This window comes from Haliotis rufescens, unplaced genomic scaffold (genome assembly GCF_023055435.1).
Source record: "Haliotis rufescens isolate VD_foot unplaced genomic scaffold, xgHalRufe1.0.p SCAF_14, whole genome shotgun sequence".
NCBI classification, from domain to species: domain Eukaryota; kingdom Metazoa; phylum Mollusca; class Gastropoda; order Lepetellida; family Haliotidae; genus Haliotis; species Haliotis rufescens.
Window position 1 is genome coordinate 36,050,670 of NW_025963824.1, and position 16,864 is coordinate 36,067,533.

A 16,864-nucleotide genomic window follows, 5' to 3' on the forward strand; every position below is an offset into this window, starting at 1 on the left:
AAGCTAAGCCAAGTTGATGTCTTTCTGCTCTCTAAAAGATCTGACAAGTACAGTTGAAGAAGATTTAATGTGTTTATTTACTGTTATAGCAAATTGTCAGCAATACAGTATGTTTTATTGAAACAACAAACTGGCTTTGAAACTGTTAAACATATTTCATGTATTTTCTTGAGTATAGTGCGCACCAATGTATAATGCGCACCCCCCTCTAGCGGGTTCAATATTTTGGAAAAAAAGAGAGTAAATTTGAATATTACACACAGAAAAAAATTACACTGTAGATCTACTCCTTCAGCGAAGTCCGGCAAATGAACGGGTGATGAGAAACTTCATCAGTACAAATTCAAAATTTGAGATAAAAAATCACCAGACATGTTGATTTACCGTTTAAATTGTATTTTTTGTTCAGCTAGGCATTGTTTTATATCCAGGGATTAAGATTACCTTGTGTATTTTCTCGTAAACGGACACAGCAATCAGCTGTTCACACGTTTTCTTGGAATCTACCGGTGATTTGGTCAAGACACACCCAATGATATATCTTTACAGGATTTTAATGCAAGGATCGGCAAAAGTTGTATCTGAAACTATTTATTTTATCAGGAATAATATATTCCAATATCTTGTTAATTTAGATGCAGCTTTTACTAAACATATTTAAAATAATAATAACCCTAAGTGAAGCAGCTGATCGCTATTGACGGATATTATTTTTTACTTGCAACCAGTCTGACCAGTCACCGTCAAGGCTCCCGTGCACGTGATCGCTTGATCGCGAGAATTACGTGTTGACATAGAATCGTCCAACAAAAACAAATATGACTTTTAACGAATCAAAGTATGGCATTTAGGATATATGTTTCCTTTCTCTGTCAACAAAAGTTCGTTTCAAGGCATCAATGGCGGTAATCTGACCGTGGTTGCTGTTAATAACGGTGAATTGTGCGATTTTCCGATCGCTTCACACACGATTTCGCCGAAATTAATTAAAACAATATTAAAAGGAATTTTGAATAAAATTAATGAAATAAGTTACAAACAAAAGACCAGATATACAAAGAACACTTTTTATAGCCAGACAGTATAAATACATGAATAATTTGTGAACTTCAGTATGGATTTGTTGACATGGTATTTCCGGTGTTACGTGCTCATGGTAATGTCTTTCCATGGGGGAAAAAACATAAAAACTCATTAATTTGTGTATAATGCGCACCCCCTTCTACACAGCTGTGTTTTTTGGAAAAAATTGCGCACTATACTCAAGAAAATACGGTAAGTAAAACTGTGTTATGAAAATATCGTATGTATGGCGATACATGCTTTCCAAATCGATGCATCATTTCATGGGCTGTGCATCGGGATACAATACTGTATCGCCATATCGTTACACCACTAGAATTCGGATGAGGTAAATTAATACTTCAAAAGCAGTCTCCGCAAGCTGTTATGGTTCTGTACATGCAGATAGTCAATTTAAATGTATCGTATTATTCAGAAGTGGTAGGGTTTAGAATGCAGTTTGCTGGTCACATTCAATGAGCATCAGTGTTGATATCAATATTTGATACACAGAACATGATATATATATATAGAGAGAGATGAAGGAGGCCCAGGGCTCTTTTTTCCATATTATTATCCTGTAGATACAAAGTTAATTATCAAGGGCAAGCAGTATATGTCTGACCAGAATTCATCTGGCAGCGTTTTGAGGCCGTCATATTACGTTCGGGTTTCGATCGTAAGTGTATAGGTCTATATATAGGCCTAACGTATGCATCGCCTACTGACCACTGACAGTTATCGCCATTTCTTCGTTATCGTCATTTCTGAAATCATTACTATTTCAAGTTTACTGTACATGTACTAATCTACTGACTTTGATTATTGTGAAACAATGTGGCTCATTTCAGTCCATGTGAAAGGTTGAATAACTCTAGGCTGCTCAATGTTACTAAATTGTATTTTGGGAAGCGACAGGGACATACTTGTTGTTTCTGAATAGGCCTCATTAGCTCTGACTGAACTAGCCTAAATGTGGATCATCTGGTTGTTAGTGTTGTCTAAAGTTTATTGTGTATTGTGTATCATGTGTATTTTTAATATTTCCACAAAAGAATGAATTCATCATTAACTATACTCAACAACAAAAGTTCCTGTGACACCAATATTTTAGTGTATTTTTCAAACAAGTAAAGTTTGGTTTACAATATGGCAGTACATGTATGGAATCAAGTCACAAAAACGCAACTGCAACAGAAAAGCATACATTCAATGCAAAAGTTGACTTTTATGCAAGCCCCATGCATTTCACTACCCAAGAATGGTTATAAAAACATGTGCGTTAACAGGATTTCATATGCATTGTTTAGCATCGTACTGACAACAACCACTCAGAAAAACAAAAACATTCCGTAAATTATCAACATTACGAACTGCCACGCCTGTCCGAAAATGAGCGTCTGCGAGCCATTGGTATGCTTGAAGCAGGACCGAGTCAACGTGATGTTGCAAGACAATTTAACGTCAACAGAAACACCATTTGGTGTTTATGGCAACGTTGGCAACAAACGATTGCAGTCAGAGACCATCCTTGGAGTTACACGTTACAGGCCACGCGTAACCAATAATCGACAAGACAACTGGATTCGAACAACACACATATGAAATAGATTCCAGCCAACAACAGTGTTTGCAAGAATCATCCCTGGCCTTCGACGAATATCTTCACAAACCGTACGTCATCGCCTCAGATGTGCAGGGATTGTCGCCAGAAGACCCGCCAGACGTCCCATTTTGACAGGAAACCTCTGTCAAGTACGTCTACAGTGGTGCAGACAGCGTCTATGCTGGACGGTAATGCAGTGGGGACAAGTTCTATTCACTGACGAGTCTCGTTTTCGCCTCAGCCAGAGCGATGGACGGATTCGAGTGTACAGACGTCGAGGTGAACGTTACATCAATCATCGTGTCATGGAAGAAGATGGGTTCGGGGGCAGCAGTGTTATGGTATGGGGTGGGATTACAGCAAGACAGAGGGAAATCTCAATGGACATAGCTACCGTGACGAGAGCATCGGCCCTGTTGTTCAACCGTTTTTGCGTCGTCATGGCCCAGGCATTACCTTTTAACATGACAATGCCCAGCCTCATATTGCTCGACTTGTTCAGGATTCTCTTCAACAAAACAACGTGAATGTCATCCCCTGACCGGCTCACTCCCCTGAATTCTCACCAATCGAGCACATGTGGGATGAGATTGATCGGCGCCTTCGACGTCAACCACGTGTTCAACAGACACTCCAGGAACTTTGAAACATGCTCCAGCAGATATGGACAGATACCCCACAGGACTTTGTGCAACGCCTGGTCCATTCCATGAGACGAAGATGCGTTGCTTGCATCGCAACAAGAGGTGGACACACACACTACTGATTTGTAAATTGACATTTTGGAATGTTGATGTTTTTTATGAAATCACGCATTTTCTGAAGTCAGTATGGCAAATTAAACCATTTGAACACTTAAAGGAGTTTTTTATCTGTTGCAAATCGAAATTGTTTCAGATTTGGTAAAAAACATAACTTTGCATAAATCTTATTCAATGTCACAGGAACTTTTGTTGTTCATTATATGTCCGACTCCCTTCTAATGAAAACAAGCAAAAGTACCGGTAAAACGAGTCTCTCGTCGCACGCTATAACAGGGTCTTTGCGGTATGATCTTTGCTGGTGGTGATAAGCTAGTCGATAGTCAAAAGTTAATATAACAATATATTGTCAGTGAGTTGGTCATCAGTTGCTGATTATTAACAGATTAAGGTGAGATAGGTGTAAGCCAATGTGCACCAATGACAAATACAATGAAATCGATAGCAACCATATTTGTTCGGTTTTCTATCTCCATATGTTGCCATGTAGGCTACCATACTACAGAATTATATTTAACGATATTGAATTGTATTATGTTCAATAAACGTAGAAACAAATTTCAAATGATACTTGGTTAGCTGAAACGTTCTGACAATGAGAGAGAATAAAATGGTAAACGAAAACTGAACGAGTAAATAACTGAGCCTACTACGAAATTGCACTGTAGCTGTATAAACAGCCCTGTGATGAAGATGTGAGTTGTTATTAGCTACAATGCCTGTTTAATATATCTGTTCCCGTTTGGATTCCGGTTTAGAATAGTCCCCAATAAACCATGTTTGCACTAACATTATTGTGTGGCATTGTACTCTGACATATGTTGTGAGACATGGCTCATGCTATCAATCACTGGTTTGTCTGGCTAATAAACCTTCTTTACAGAGCGGGGTATATGGAAACAAAATTACATACCGGTAAGGTGTTTTTTTATGATGGTACAGTTTTTCCTAAATTTTAGACAATTATACAATATATATTATATTTTGGGATAGACTATAAATGTATGATTATTAAATATAGTTTTAGGTTTGACTTTTTATATGTTTTCGCAGCAGCAAGTGGGAAAATGGGACACGACCATTCCAGGAGATAAAAATCAAGAATGTTGAATCATTGAGGAATACACCAAATAAACCCTGGGCTGTGAATTACGTTAACATAAGTACAGTTGTTTACAGTTACATTCCACAGTCTATATATATGTTAGTGTTTTTTTGGCTTTAAAATGAATGCTAAGAATGTATTTTTTTTAAATCTATGTTCGTACCACGTTTTGTATTCAACCTCATTCTTGATGTCTCTGAATGAATGTTAAGATTTGTTTCTATCAAACACTTGCATTATATGTTGGAATATTGATAAAGCTTAATCTCCAATTGAATGTTTCTTGTCATATAATATGTTTCATATACCGGCTCGAGATTTATTAAGTTGTTTGTATTTCAGGGAAGTGGATGTGAACACCAAAGAAAGAAGATTCTGGCTATCAATAATTTTGAACATGTTGAAAAGTGTATAAATTTTCAATTATCTAAAAATATTAAAATGTGAACACAAATGTGTCTTGGGGTTCTTTGTTGAATGGTGACGTCGCATGACTGAAAGTTGAAGTATACTATATGGACTTGATTAGAGACCGACCAATTAATATTCAAGGAGGTGGGGACCTGGAACTTTTCTTTGGAGATTACATATTTTTTCGGTCACAGCTACAAAACCTGATATATGTTTATATTTAACTCTATGAGCCTGAAGATAAGCACCTTGCTACTAGATCTATGTCATTCTTGTGGCAGGCAAATTTTTATTTTTTTTCAGACTGAACTATAATTATTTTTGTCAAGAATTTTCGGTGACAATGTATTTTTTCGATAAGATTCCAGGCCCCGACCCTCCCCAGAGTATCAAATGGTCAACCCCATACCATGTCTGCCATTCTTATTTTGTTTCCTGCAGTACTTGCCTAAAGGGTAATGGTGTCTGACTTTGTTATAGTCATATGTATCGAGTTAACAGCTCAGTGGTGTTTTTACATTTTGAGCATTTTCAGCAAAACACGACCTAACTCACTGTTAACCGGGCTATTCGCACCCTTGTTTCAAAACATTGGTAAAGGGAATCTCAAATCAGACATATTCACGTGACTAAAGCATATTCTAAAACATTTCAGGAACATGTTTTTTGGTTGTTTTTACAACATTATAGTGGGGAATGGTCATGAGGTAACTTGTCTCAACGTGTTTCATCCTTGTAACACAAAGTTATTTCACGTTGTTGTGACAACGTCCATGGTAGTACACAGAACAACGTTGTAGGGACGCATTATTATAACATTGCCACATCGTAAAATACAACATTACCACAACGTCAAATACAACGATCCCTCAACGTAAAAATACAACGTTCCCACAACGTAAAATACAACGTCATCACAATGTTGTGACGACGTGAATATAACGTAACACAACGTTAGGCCATGACGTTGTGACAACATGAATGGGAGTCCACAGAATAACGTTATATGGACGTAATATCTCCAACATTACCACAACGTTGTCACAACATGAAATTGTTAGCTTGGAAGGTAATGGCGGGGACACCAGAAACAGGCTTCATACATTGTAGGCATATACCAGGGTATGAAACTCCCAAAAATTTCAGCCAGACCAAAGGACTGGTTAGCTGAAATACTTGCCAGCCCTGACCAAAACCTGCCTGCCCACTATAATCATATGTTTCTCAGGATAAGCTAACGGGGTTTCTTTTGGTTAAATTTTATCATTCATCTTTACATGTGAATTAATGATTATCATCGGGAAATATTTAGAATATTGTCACATATGAAATATAACCCGACCGTCGGGCAGGGGGATTTGAAAATCTGGCAGCGCGAGTTGAAATCAACCCGTCTCGGACGGTCGGGCAGGCAGGTATTTCAAACACTGCATATACCCGAGTAAATTACACATGATCCAACAAATGTTATTCCTGTGTGGGACATAGGAGAATTAATAACATAATTATCTTCAAAAGTATTTTCATTTTTCATGAACTGAATTATTACGTTGATGAATTGAATTACCCTGAACAAACATATCTAAAATGGATGTTATTTTTTAAAGATTTTTCATTTAGCAAAAAACCTATGTTCCAGACACCTATTGGGCCCCGATAGTTATAAAATAACCCATTATCATGAGAATACAATAATATTATATTATAAATGAACATTTAGAAATATGAGTGAGTTTATGCTTTACGTCACATCAGCAATATTTCAGCCATATCGTGACGAGAAGTTATATATTATGCAGGGTTAGAAACTAACAGTTTTTGTCCACTAGTCCTTATAATGATATCACATAGCAAAACCCTTAAAATGGACCAATTTCAACTCGTCCTTAGGATACCTTTACTATTGGTCAGTTTGGTAAGGACTATAGGACTAGTGCCAATTTCTAACGCTGTTATGTATATTTAAACCAAATAAAAACCTGACAATGGACAGTAAAAGTACCAGAATATCACAGAATATCACAGATTTAATATCCATAAAAAGATATACCTAAATAGTCATGAAACATTACAACGTAAAAAAGGGCTATGGATCGCCAGCATCTGAAGTTGGATCACCATGCTAGGGTCTATGGGGACTTACAGTACTTATACTACATGCATGGACCCCAGCCGGATTTACATCACCCCCTCAGCTGTTGGCGATTATGACAAACTTTGCCCAAGTTAAACGAACATGTATACTACGACTAAAAACGTAGCAGAAATAAACATACTTTGAAAGACATGGTCTTACATACCCTCTCAGGGGGATTTAGAAATATGAAAAAGAGTTAGAAATGGTCTAGGGGTACAAAATTACCACAGCCCGATAGTTGATAGCCTAGCTGCTGTACTTCTGTCTCTATAACATCAGTATGTATGTTTATTATCTTAGAAGAACATTAAAACTTCACAGGCTAAACAAATGTAACATAATATTTATTTAGTATTACACAAAACTATTTGTTTTGATGGTGCACGCACTGTTAAAAAATGAGAGACAGCCAGCTGTTTTTGTTTTAAACGCTGACGGTCGACCAACGAACGAGTTGGCCTGTCAGTGTCACTATCACAATCACAAATCTTCGGAACTTACGAAACTAATGCAAAACATCTGTAACAATATCTCGGTTATCATTTTTTAAAATCATACTTTTCATCAATACTATTGCTTCAACGCAGTACTTTAGCGTCTACCCTCACAACACACACAAATCGGGCACACCAAGGACGCATACCTATCTTCCAAATTCATCCCACGTCAATTGAAGAAAGAATGGGGGTTTTCCCAGAATAACATGGCGAGAATGACCTATATTTAAGACCCCATTGATGCGAAGCTGTCATCAAACAGGCTGGCTGCCAACTTAGTGCATGTCAATGACCACTCCGCAGTCAAACATCCTGACACGCAAGTGTCAGAACAATAAACCCACAAGTTTGTCGGAACACTGCTTAGACAGTTGATAAACAGTCGCAGCTAATCCTCCACAAACAGACATATCACAGTTGTCTTTCCTTGGCCATTTCAAAACACAGATTCCCGGAATATTTCGAGATTCATTTGATTATCACAAATGTTTTGGGGTGCTTTCACGCCCTAGTGTCATTAGCGCGACATAAAGTTGGTAAAATTAATGAATCTGAAACAATTTACCCTATGTTTGAGTCGAGGGCTTCACTCGCAGCTCAGTTGCGTTCTCTGGAGTCTGTCCGTCCCATATTCGGAAATGGTGTTGTCCTAGAGGTCACCGTGAGGTCGCGCCCCACTGAATCGACCAATCAGCTGTTTTTATTAGTCGTTCGTGTTCGTTGGTCTTTCAAGTTGCGACTTTTTCAACACTTTTCCCCCGTGCGAGGTATATGCTTCTTTATTTGTTAAGAATAAAGAGTTGACCTAGTGATTTTTAATTACACCGAGTGTTTGCTGTTGTTTAAAGGGAATTATTTTTTCCTGTTTATTAATGTAAAGGCGTTTTTTAAGTGCAAACTATATCCATTTACTGAGGAAGAGGAGGGAGAGAATTTATGGATGTAAACTTCTTTGTTATGAGGAGTATATGCGGCGTATATGCTTACTCCTTCATCAGGTGAATGAATGATATGAGTCAGAGAGTATATATATATATGTAATGTAAGAACAACAAAAGTAATAAGATACAAATGGTGGAAACTCAACAAGGGAAGCCAAAAGATCATTGGCGCTGATAGGTGATTGGCAATTAGGAGATAAACATACTGTGTTTTCAATGTAGAGCTAGGTGACCTGTAGATTTAACCCCGCTAAATTGAATTTGGAACCGAACGCGCAGCGTGAGGTTTCAAATGTTAAATTTAGCGCGGTTAAATCTACAGGTCACCTAGCTCTACATTGAAAACACAGTATGTTTATCTCCATTCTACCATGACTATATAAAACGCGAACTCTTTGGTGTTAGCAAATATACTGAGTGAAGCGGCATGGGTTGAGTTCAGTGTTTTGAGTGGGTTATCGATCTGAATTACGGAATCACCGAACAAAATATGGTGCTGTATATACTCAAGCAGTTTGTTTACACCGTAATACTTCACTCGAACATATGACAGGCATTGAAAGCATATAAGCACGGCAACTTGGTAAGCTAACATGAGGTGGGCATCCCTAAAGAAAACAAAGCAAGCTTTGCACGGCTTTCGCTCTACATCGCACGTCACCATTGTGACGTCATATCGCTCATTGCGACGCAAAAGATATGACGTCACAGTCGTATATAGAAAAGCGCCAAAATTCCAAGATCTCGGTTGTCTCCAAAACGTAAATACATTCCCTTTGTTGATTTCTGTCGTGTTTTTCTGCACGAAATGTATTGCCACACATCCTTTGAATATTGTAGTAACCGCATCTGTGCATTTTGTAACCTGCAATTGTAGATATAATTATTTAAATATGCCTACCGACAATGACTGAAAATAGTTCTATTCTATGAATATTAGCTTCCGCCGTGATGCGGCCGTCAAACCAGCTGTTTCAATCAGAGGGGGTTTATTGTGATTTAATAGCCTCTGATTGACCAATCAGAATCGAGTAAATTCCAAATTCATGGTCACTTTACAATAATTAGCGCTGATATCCATTTATTGCACTGTATATATTTCGACAGTATTAACCCAGCTAACACGAAAATGTTATAAAAAACATCCCTAAAACATTTCACGAAATGTTTTAAAAAATGTTTTATTCACGTGATTTTGTATGGTTCCAGAAACGTCCTAGAAACATTTTCCAGAAACATTTGGTCATAACGTACGTTTCTAAAATGTTTTTGTAAAATATTCCAGAAATGCTTTTAAAAAATGTCTTATTCACGTTATTTTGTCAATATTTCGACAGTATTAATCTGTTTCCAATCTGAAATGGGCTTCACACAATGTATACCCATGGGAATCAAACCCGGGTCTTCGCCGTGACGAGCGAACGCTTTAACCACTAGCTAGGCTACCCGACAGCCCCTTATGAAACATGTATCATTTAGGCCTGTTGTTGTTATATTTGATAATAGTTATATTTATCATATAATGGGTAGGTTTCTCGGCAGGATAAAGCCAATGGATAAAAACGATATCCGTTGGGGTCATATGCGGATAGAGATGCAAATATCAAGGGTCAAGTAGGGACTACTTTCAGTCTTTACAAACAAACATGGCGTCGCCCTTGTCATTCGGCGATCGAGTCAGAATTAACCATCGGGAACCTGGTTAAACTAAAGGGATAATTGCTATCATTATCAAAAGAACAGTCTGATATACTGAAAATCAGTGTCTAACTGTGATGTAGCTAAGGCATTTAATAAGTTTTGGCAACTTTGGAGTTTGAATTGTTACCTTGTTTCGTTTGTCAGGACAGACCGACTGTCAACAACGTCTAAACGTGGCCGTGACGTCTCATAGACTAGGGTTAGAGTAGCTTCCCTTTGACAAAGGGCAGTTACTCTAGCGGACAGACCGATCGATTGCCGCGAAAGGCAAGTAAAAACAAAATTGTTGTTTTGCGTATATGTTGCTTCGCCACTGTATAAGAAACAGATTTTAGTTGGAGCTATATTGGCTACTGTCAGTGTCCGACTGACACATCACTTACCCTGTGACGTAATAAATATTAATGCGTGCATTCCAGGAAAACTCGCAATGTTTCGGTAATGTTTGTGAGAGAGGGAAAGCGATTTTCAAGCACAGGATTAAAGAATGTCATTATATGATAAAGAGGTTATCACGCGAGTGTGTTTGGGGATGGTAAGTATCCTGCATTAGGAATAAACATTGTATTTACCACTATGTATCACACAACTCTTAATCGATGGGGATAAGACCGCCTCCGTGGTCTAGTGGTAGAGCGTCCGCTCGGAGAGCGGAAGGCCCGGGGCTCGATCCCCGGCCGCGTCATACCAAATACGTAAAAAGATGGTACATGTTGTACCCTGTCTGGCGCTCGGCATAAGGGGCTAAAACAAGGACTGGACGGCTCGAAGTCAGAATACTGTGTCTGAGTGGTGTATTCATGTTAAACTGCAGCATGGTATATAGAGCTAGCACTATAAATCGGCATCAGTCCGGACTAGTACAAGCAGCAACCACACACACACACACACACACACACACACACACACACGTGCATGCGCGTTGCTACATAAATGCAATAATCTTGGACCCGACTTTTAACCCCATTTCACCTCACCTTGCCTTGATGGGGATAATCAGATATATGTCATTCTATTTTATATACACTTGATATATTCTGAGAATCATTTTGATGAATCAAAGGATAACACAATACCCCTATCCAACGTGTAATGGGTTTTACTAGTACAATAGTGGTATATATGTAAATTTTGTTTTTATTACTTGGCTAAATTTTAAAATAATTGTGTATGTCTTGACCCTGTTCCAATTATTGAGTTATTTCTTGATCCGAAATTGAGTTATGTCTCAGGTCCCATACACGAGTTATGGCTTACAAAGTCAAGGCGTAACCTTGTTTGTTTGTTTGTTCGTTGTTTAACGCCACATTCAGCAATATTCCAGCTTTATGACGGCTGTCTGTAAATAATTGAGTCTGGACCGGACAATGCAGTTATTGACATCACAACCATCGATCTACACAATTGGACTTACCAAGTCAGCGAGCTTGACCACCCGATCCCGAAAGACAAGCATAGTTATGTCTCGGCCCGATATTGAGTTACGTCGTAGCCAGTTATAGAGTTATGTCTAAGCCCGATATATTCAGTCAAGTGCTGTCATACTGTTTTGGGGTGCCAAGGGCCCCACTTAGCTTTACGTTTGTCGAGGACGTTACTCTGCCACTCGCAAGGCCGGGAGAATTCCAGGAGCGATGGGTCCGACGACCGCTACTCCACATTACCAACACAAAACATTATGTATCGACGCGCACTCATGCAAGCTTTAACACAGGACAAAGTTTGATACTCACACACATGTTACCCTTTTCACATTCATGAGACGCCTCAGTTAAAAGCAGAGGCGGTTGTACGATTCCGACTGTATCATGAGCATGTTTTTGTGAATCACTATTAAATAGCGACGATACCAGTTGCTGGCGAAAAGGTGAGCGTATCAAGTTTGGGGATGTCCTCCCAATGTCCGACCCGACTTTGTCACGTCCCTAGACATATCAGACCATGCATGCTTTTGTTTCTATCCTGATGACAAATTACTGAAACTTACTCGCCGGTAATTCACAATTTACTCATTCCCTTAATGATCATATGTATTTTATATCTCATTTTGTAATTTTCTTCTGTATCTCATTGTTTATGTATTCCGCATTTCCTGATTTATCAAAAGGCAACAACAGCATCGAAGCTGCTGCGACAGTAACCGCCATTTTGAATGTTGATTTTGTCGGGATTTTCAAAGGTCACGGATGCATTTTTACCGTATAAAATCTGTTGACAACAGCTCCCCACAGCACGGAATCAGTTTAGCACGAGACCAAGTCTGATATGTCATAAAATCAACCATAATATTCAAAAGAGAAGCAAAGCAGAATCGATTATCCCATGTAGGATATGTTAACCAATTTCAAGGATTTCATCGATACCCGTAAGTAAAGGCGACTATGCTACTGTACAAATATTACTGACATGCCAGATCCTATGTTATACCTCGTATAACCACAATGCATGCATATTCACCACGATATATGACCCGTGAAGATCCGAGGTAGAATAGGTCTTCAGTAACCCATGCTTGTCTTAAGAGGCGACTAACACGATGGTTGATGCATGTCATCGATCCCAATTGCATGGATCGATGCTCATGAAGTCAATCACTGGATTGTCAGGTCCAGACTCGATTAGTTACAAACCGCCGTCATATAGCTGTTGTTTAAAGCCGCACTCAGCAATATTCCAGCGATATGACAGCGATCTGTAAATAATCGAGTCTGGACCAGACAATCCAGTGATCCGTTAGTCGCCTCTTACGGCAAGCATAGTCGCCTTTCAAAGCTATGCATTTGGAGAATAAGAAAAACTTGGACAAAAAGAAAAAGATCTCTCATGGAAAGTTTACTTAGTATTTACAACAAAATCATGAAGGATATCCATGACATTAAACAACAATCAATCAATCAATATATGGAGTGCTAAGCCACTACATACTAACTCTCAGTTCGTTTTAGCTGCGGCTACTGATGCTAAGGAGTTTAATAACGTTGTACATTCAGTGTACGTTAATGCATTACTTGAAACCATTGATATATATGATACTTTAAGTGCCAAATGTGATACTGTGATATCAGGTTATCCACTGAATAAACAACTCCAAAACGTAAGAGATCACAGACCCCGAGTAAGTGTAACTCATGATTTATCCAAAACAGGTTCTGGGCATACGTACAGAAGTAGGTGAGGTGAAATGGGGTTAAACGTCGCGTCAAAGATTATTGCACTTTATAGCGACGTGCATGCACGTCTGCGTGTGTCTGCTTGTACTAGTCCCGACTTTATAGTGCTAGCTCACTGAGATACCATGCCGCAGTTTAACATGAATACCCCACTCAGACAGAGTACACTGACCCCGAGCCGACCAGCTCCTTAATGACGAGCGCCAGGCAGGGTAAAAACAAGTTCCATCTTTTAGCGTCGATCATCCCACCTCCGCTCTCTGTGTCTTACCGGAAGGGTATTCCAAGAAAGGCACTCAGTAACCCGTTTGTCCGCCTTTAAAGCTCAAAGCCATGACACAACTGTATCAATATAGCGCTGTCTTGATCGAACATGCCACCTTCCGCTCTCTGGGTAGGTGCTCTACCATAAAACACGGAGGCGGTCTATAGCATCTGATCACGTTCACCCTGATGTCACAGAGCACTTTGAACGCAGAGCTAATAAAATGTATTATGAAGACTAGCTCTCAACAAAAGTTCCCGTGACATTGAATAAGATTTAATGCAAAGTTATGTTTTTTACCAAATCTGAAACAATTTCGGTTTGCAACAGATAACAGACTCCTGTAAGTGTTCAAATGGTTTAATTTGCCATACTGACTTCAGAAAATGCTTGATTTCATTAAAAAAAAAACATGAACATGCCAAAATGTCAATTTACAAATCAATAGCGTGTGTGTCCACCTCTGGTTGCGATGCAAGCAACACATATTCGTCTCATGGAATGGACCTGGCGTCGCACAAAGTCCTGTGGGATATCTGTCCATATCTGCTGCAGCATGTTTCGAAGTTCCTGGAGTGTCTGTGGAACACATGGTTGACGTCGAAGGCGGCGATCCACGGATGACATTCACGTTGTTTTGTTGAAGAGAATCCTGAACAAGTCGAACAATATGAGGCCGGGCGTTGTCATGTTGTAAGGAAATGCCTGGGCCATGACGACGCAAAAACGGTAGAACAACAGGGCCGATGATCTCGTCGCGGTAGCGCTGTCCATTGATATTTCCCTCTACCACTATCAAACGGATCCTCTGTGTTGCTGTAATAACACTCCATACCATTACGCTGCCGCCCCCGAACCGATCTTCTTCCATGATACAATGATTGACGTAACGTTCACCTAGACGTCAGTACACTCGAATCCGTCCATCGCTGTGGCTGAGGTGAAAACGAGACTCGTGAGTGAATATAACTTGTCCCCACTGCATGGCCGTCCAGTGTAGACGCTGTCTGCACCACTGTAGACGTGCTTGAAGGTGGTTACCTGTCAAAATGGGACGTCTGGCGGGTCTTCTGGCGACAATCTCTGCTTATTTTGAGGCGATGACGTACGGTTTGTGAAGATATTTGTCGAAGGCCAGGGATGCTTCTCGCAGTCACTGTTGTTGGCTGGAATCGATTTCGTAGGTGTGTCTTGTCGATTATTGGTTACGAGTGGCCTGCCACTCCAAGGATGGTCTCTGACTGCATTCGTCTGTTGCCAACGTTGCCATAAACACCAAATGGTGTTTCTGTGGACGTTAAATTGTCTTGCAACATCACGTTGACTCGATCCTGCTTCACGCATACCAATGGCTCGCAGACGCTCATTTTCGGACAGGCGTGGCATTTCGTAATGTTGAATAATTGCGTAATTTTGTTGTTTTTCTGAGTGGTTGTTGTCAGCACGATGCTAAACAATGCATATGGAATCCCGTTAACGCACATGTTTTTATACCCATTCTTGGGTAGTGAAATGCATGGGGCTTGCATAAAAGTCAACTTTTGCATTTAATGCATGCTTTTCTGTTGCAGTTGCGTTTTTATGACTTGATTCCATACATGTACTACCATATTGTAAACCAAACTTTACTTGTTTGAAAAATACACTAAAATAATGGTGTCACCAAAGCCCTTTTCGAGTTACACGAATCTCACCCTGAAACGAGGATGACGACGAGAGTTAATAGCGGACAATAAAAACTCTAGATTATACTCAATTCTATAAAAATGTTTAAAGGGAATTTAGACGTTTAGACCGAAAATCACAACGTAAGCAGTGTAAAGAAATAAGAACAGACTAAAAAGGTGAGGTAAGAGTGGGTTTAACGCCGCGTCCAAGATTATTGCACTTATATAGCGGCGTGCATGCACGCGTTTGTGAGTGTGTGTGTGTGTGTGTGTCTGCTTGTACTAGTCCGGACTGATGCCGATTTATAGTGGCAGCTCACGGAGATACCCTGCCGCAGTTTAACATGACTACCCCACTCAGACACAGTATACTGACTCCGATCCGACCAGTCCTTGTTTTAGCCCCTTAATGCCGAGCTCCAGACAGAATAACAACAACTACCATCTTTTAACGTCTTTTGGTATGACGCGGTCGGGGACCGAGTCCCGGACCTTCAGCTCTACAACTAAACCACGGAGGCGGTCCAAACCTTGAGGAGATAAACTTCCTAATCTATTGTACGAGTGTAGATAAAGCCCATGCCAATCTTCGACGTCGATATTCCAGCGTTAACGTCATGCCCTTGAACGGTCTGTAGGCTCTGATTCCTCGCTCACGGAGTCGTCTCGAGACTGTCCACCTGCTGACACGATGACCAAGGCTATGAGCTGATGATGACGTCACAGTGAGGAATCTGTTCCTTAAATGAAGCGTACGTAGATAACGGTCTTCTTGTGGCGTAGTGACTTTTGGTCGACCGCTCCTTGGCCTGTCTGCTGTCCTGCCAGTTTGTCTGTAACGTGTGACTAGTCTGCCAATCGTTCTTTTTGCGCAGCCCATGATTCTTGCAACATGGTCGTGAGTTGCCCCCATCTCCAACATTCCAATCGCTCTTTGTCTCTGTTCCCCAGTTAATCTAGGCACGTTCTGCGGGTTTTGCAGACGCTGATGATTGCAAAGAACAGTTTCCAACGGGTTTTTATAACCGATCTTCATACGGGTGATTTCCTGCACGTGCAGGCAATTTCACTGAATAAAGTCATTTTTACCCGCTTCTGACATGCAGCACGTGAATTTCCCTGAGATACCATGCATTGGTGTGTTTGGGCAATGTGTTCCGAACTGTTTTTCATGTTTTTGACTATATTTAACAATTATAATATATTTCTAACTTTGGGGACGTTTCTTTTGCACGTGAGTGTATATGTAACACTGTGCCAGGTTGTAGTGCTTGTTATGTTGGCGCATCGGGGCACCCAGCCTTACCCTAGCTTGGCTAAGGGTGGGAACTTCCTATTTTTCTTGTCTGGACCCAGGCTATATATATATATATATATATATATATATATATGGTAATCGGTCATAGGTTTCTGGCGTGCCCAAGGGAGGCAACTCTGCCTTAGAGTTGATCTCATGTCCTCTATTTCTACTTTGTTATGTGTTCTGTATTTCATGATTTGTACATACTGTATCCTGATTATAGAAAGGCAACCACAGCATC

At 39.9% G+C, this 16,864-nt stretch overlaps 1 protein-coding gene across 1 annotated transcript in view; it reads right to left on the reverse strand.

The window, feature by feature from the left end:
* The window catches only part of LOC124118877, a 49,017-nt gene extending 40,810 nt beyond the window's left edge, over window positions 1–8,207 (reverse strand). The window contains exon 1 of the mRNA XM_048395370.1: window positions 8,145–8,207. The gene's annotated coding sequence lies outside the window, so the exon portion shown is untranslated. The remainder of the gene's footprint in view (window positions 1–8,144) is intronic.
* Between the last annotated feature and the right edge of the window lie 8,657 nt (window positions 8,208–16,864).